Source organism: Scylla paramamosain, chromosome 7, assembly GCF_035594125.1.
Source record: "Scylla paramamosain isolate STU-SP2022 chromosome 7, ASM3559412v1, whole genome shotgun sequence".
NCBI lineage: Eukaryota > Metazoa > Arthropoda > Malacostraca > Decapoda > Portunidae > Scylla > Scylla paramamosain.
This window is the reverse complement of record NC_087157.1, coordinates 31,928,116-31,933,115: the sequence shown is the minus strand read 5'-3', so window position 1 is coordinate 31,933,115 and position 5,000 is coordinate 31,928,116. Positions and strand designations below refer to the sequence as shown.

Genomic DNA, 5,000 nt, shown 5'->3' with positions numbered 1-5,000 from the left:
AATAGGACTTAGACTGATTAGTAATTCAAAAGATGTGCCGAATAGCAGTGAAAGGGTTAACAAGCCTCTCAGCACGATCTATCACCTGGCCAGCAGCGTGCATCACCACCCGCCGCCACCACCACCAGGAGGCGACCTGTCCACGGGTTATCAGTTGTCTGTTTAAGTGCTATTTAGTGGTGAAATAAATGTGCTGTCGATGAAGCGAGTGGTTCATTGCTGGTGTTATTGTTGTTGTTGTTGTTGTTGTTGTTGTTGTTGTTGGCGATAATGATGATCCACCAACGGAGACAGGTTCACTACCATCATCACCATTATTACAACACCACCATGATAGTTACATCATCACGACATCTCCACAACAAAACTATTACAACACCGTTATACCTTAACTACACCACCCTCACCACAATACCACCACTGCCGCAACACCAATAAGACAATACACAGCATCACGCTCCCACCATTATCACAGCGCAGTTACCACACCAGTATAATGACACCAACATTCCACCACACCACCACCACCAGATCACCACTTGTACTGCCACATCATCACCACTACAATAACACTAGTGCATAAGCCACCACACACTAATACATTATCACCAACACCCACACATCACCGTCAGAACACCACCATAATGTTATAATCAGCACCACACTATCAACACAATTTAACTATCACCACCACCACCACCACCACCACCAAACACACACCTTGGTCCTTGATACAATGAATCTCCCATCTAGAGACACAGGAACTTGCTAAGAGAACCTGCAGACTGTCCCTCTTGTTTCTGTTTCCTGCGTCTTTCCCTCTGCAATATCAACAAACATTCATAATTTAGTCTTGCATCGGAGCGTCGTGGTCTAATCGTTGCTTCATATATTTATTGATAGATGGCGTTGTTTCCTGGCTATGATTGAGGTAACTGAGGTACAGGTAAATTTCAGGGCACACCAAACACCGAACAGGTCATAGGTGGATGATTAAAGTGATTGACAATTTAGGAATACTTAGAGAGAGAATATTGTTTAGGTGAGAGGGTGTGCACGAAACAGACAGCAGAAAGAGAACAGTGGAGATGGTTGAAGAGGCCTTTTTACTGTTGTGGAATTGTAGATAATGGTGATGATGATGATGATATTGGTGGTGGCGACACTGGTGGTGGTGGTGATGGTGGTGGGTGCTAACGATCCTGCAACATGGTGCTAGTACTTTATTACGCCATGAAATACACACTTGCACTAATGCAGCAAAAGCGAAAACAAATGTGAAGGGTCCAGAGGGTTACTCAGTACACGAAGGGCGCGAGCGTGAAGTGGGCAATGTACCGTTAACCCTTTTATTACCCCGCCAGAAAAGCGGCGCATAAAATAAAACATAAAAAACAAACAGTGAACTCAGTGTGAGCTAATGCATATTACACGACGCATGAAATTCAGCACCACCACCACCAGTACCACCACCACCACCACCACCACCACCACCTGACACAATACAGTGGAAGTGAAGTGGGGGAGAAATGCTACACTACATTTACCACCCTTGCATGAATGTGGATGAGTTGCTTTCTGCATAATAAAGTCTGGTTATGCACGGACGCTACGTACTGGCGAGGAGATGTGGTACGTGTAACTGGGAATTTAAACAGTCTTTGCCATCTTTTGAAACCATTTGTCACGGGTTTTTCGAGCATGGCCGCTACTCCCACGTCTGACTAGCGGCTGTCACGTGCATGTAGATGAAGTCAAACACGACACAGGTGGTGCTGGTGATGTATGTTGCTTTACCTCACAGTCTGTGCAATACAGAAGAGTGTCTCGCTGCATCTAATTGAACCTGTCGTCTGTAGCTTCGTTCCATTAGCTCTCTTCTCTTCTTATTCTTATTATTTGTAGTTAGAATTAGTAGTAGTAGTAGTAGTAGTAAGAGAGAGAGAGAGAGAGAGAGAGAGAGAGAGAGAGAGAGAGAGAGAGAGAGAGAGAGAGAGAGAGAGAGTAATCATTATATAACTCTAAGGTCGTGAGTTTATTTTAGTTATTCTGACTCATTCTCACACCGTCTTGTGTCTCGCGCCCTGACGTGATTACGCCGAGAAAAATTTAATTAAGACCTGAGGAAGAATTAAAGAAAGGAAGAAAAAACACAGATGCGTCACCAATAGTTTTGTCTCGAAATGGTGATGAATTCCTGAGCTATTTTTCATATTTCTTTTTCTTCTTTTTTTTTTGTCTCATTAAATCTACAGCGAAACTTTACGTGGAATTGACTGAAATTTTTGAGAATGTCCTTCGTAGAGAGTCCTTCTTATGCTGCAGCCTGGGACAAGATGGATGAGTGAGGGTAGTAGTATTGGGAAAGCCATACGATACGTAAGACCACAGTAAAGGTCTCTCTCTCTCTCTCTCTCTCTCTCTCTCTCTCTCTCTCTCTCTCTCTCTCTCTCTCACTACTACTACTACTACTACTACCACAACCACTACTACTACTACTAATTCTAACTACAAATAATAAGAATAAGAAGAGAAGAGAAAGGAAGAAAAGGCAATAAGATATACAAAAGATAAAAAGAAGAAAAAACAAGAAAAAAGAAAAAAAAACAAGGATAAGAAGGAAAATTACACATGATAACAAAGATAACTGCTTTAGAAGAAAACTACGTAGAATTTTTTTGAGAACAATGAGGAAAAAAAAAGGAAGGCGTGTTTTCGAGGACAGTGAAGAGAAGGAAGGTGGTTATCGAGGGCAGCGAAGAGAAGGAAGGTGGTTATCGAGGGCAGGAAGAGGGAAGGAAGGTGATTTTTGAGAACAGGGAGAGGTAGGAAGCTGTTATTGAGGACAGTGAAGAGAAGGAAGCTGTGTTATCGAGGACAGGGGAGAGAAAAGGTGTGTTATCGAGGTCAAGGAGTGGTAAAGTACATTCTGTGGCTACTTGTGTTCATGATGAGGTGTTTGATGTGCCGCTGTGTGCAAGTCTAGGGTGTCATCAACTCGAACGCAGAGAAATAGATCCCTCAGTACACGACAGGAAACAGAACATTCTACTAAAACAACTTACATGGTCAAAAGGCAGAACACTTGAATGCCATGAGGGAAGGTGAAATCAAGTAAGGAAATTTGACTAAAACAACTTGCATGGTCATAACACTGGAGGTAGAACACTTGAATGACACGAGGGAAATTAAAACTGAGAAAGAAACTAACAAAGAATCATGACGTGTTTTTTTTTTAAGTATTTCTTATTTTATTTCTTAGCGATCTCATTACGAAATGCATCACGTCTCCAGTTGCTCGTGTTGTAGGATAACATTTAGATAAAAGAAGAAAATAAATGTAACTCTATTGGTTTCAAGTACGAAGCCAAACATTTCTCTTCTAATTAACTTTTTTTTTCTTTTTGGGGAGAGAGGAGCGGCAAATTAGCTAGATTTTTTTATATTTCTTATGGTGTTGGTGAGTTTCCCTCACGCGTAAACAAAAAAATCATTATGTGGCATTAAAGTTGTAACAAGTTTGCTGATATCAGGTGAATAATTTGAGACTCAGGTAGGGGACGATATTGGGGATGAAGATTATTATTATTATTATTATTATTATTATTATTATTATTATTCTATTACCAACACTTATATTAGTAATGAGAATGTATTGTTTATCCTGCTGATTTACGGAGCACAGTGTTGCCGACTGCATGATTACAGCCACCTCTTGGGAAACACGTCTCTTCCTGCATCCTTCTTCACCCTGACCACGCTCACGTCCAGTGCGGAGGTGCGACTGTAGGTAAGCTTGAGAAGGCCAATGACGGGTCAAGAAGCAAAACACAAGTAAGTCATGCACACAGTTTAGATTCTCCGCGCCAGAACAGTGACCAAAACAATGGAGCTCAAAGCACATCCCAAGAAAAATGTTTTGATAAATCACCATTCATCATCATTCTCTGCTCGTCACTAAAATCCTCGTTGATCAAACTTTCCATTCAACCACGAGCCACAACACCAACAGGAGGAAGACCAGCGTTCATTACTCATCCACTGACACGTCTCTAATGTAGCGGCGGGACTTCCTCAGCAGGGCAGGTGTGCGTGGAGGCTCCTTCCTGTACCTCAGTGGCCGGGCAAAACAGGCGCGTCGTTATTCATGCTCATATTGTGAGGCGGAGTGAGGCACGGTGGTGTAGAACCAGCTCCTCATCAAGCTCATTAGGGGGTGAGGCTGAGGAGGCAGGGAAGGTGCTGGGAAGGTCGTAAGCAGCTTATATGGATCTAGATGAAGCGTGGAGGGAGAAAACGAGTACATGGAAGGGTTTGGGTTTCCATGAGGGAAAAAACTCAGCAGTGGTGGCAAGCTGGGGAACATAGACGGCAGATGGCACGGGGGGAAGGGGGATGGTGCGGGGGTGCGAATCTGTCTGCCTTTTAATTTTCGAGTAATTTTCGCCCGTAGTCTTGCTAGTAATGTGCAGCGCCACGTCATCCAGCAGACCACCCTGGCTGCTCCAAGCCCAAAGCTCGCGCCGTCTGCTCGCCGCCTCCGACTCGTTGTGGCCAGATACTTTGAAAACAGGGCCTGTAAACTTGTTAACGAAGGTTAGAGAATTTCCTTCGCTCCGGTCCACCTCATCTTGTTTCCATGAAGGAGTTTGTTTCTCCACTGGCACACTCACGTGCTCCTCGGCTTCACTCTTTACCGGCAAAGGCAGCAAGTTCCACCGGCACACCTTGTTCCGCCACGGGGTTATCTTGCTGTCGAGCACAGAAGCGTGCGGAAGGAATTACAGACAACCTTTACCTGAGGCTCACAATTACGAACGGAATGATCTTTTCCTTCCTTCCTCTCAGCCCTTGGTCTGTGCCGGCAGGTAAGGGGGAAGCTTCGTCAGTCGGTCAAGAGTCGTTAATCTGCATACAGTTACATTTTCATAGCAGCCCTTGCCGGACGCCTTCCAGTCAAGTGTGCTAAAGGTGAAGTCGCACATCGGATGCACTTCGCT

General features: G+C 44.0%; 1 protein-coding gene and 1 long non-coding RNA gene across 2 annotated transcripts in view; one reads left to right on the top strand and one right to left on the bottom strand.

The window, feature by feature from the left end:
- The window catches only part of LOC135102366 (metabotropic glutamate receptor 8-like), a 172,906-nt gene that overhangs the window by 40,590 nt on the left and 127,316 nt on the right, over nucleotides 1-5,000 (top strand).
- Nucleotides 3,559-5,000, bottom strand: part of LOC135102369 (uncharacterized) — a 165,071-nt gene continuing 163,629 nt past the window's right edge. The window contains exon 5 of the long non-coding RNA XR_010269640.1: nucleotides 3,559-5,000. This exon is cut by the window's right edge and continues 292 nt beyond it. This is a non-coding gene — a long non-coding RNA (uncharacterized LOC135102369).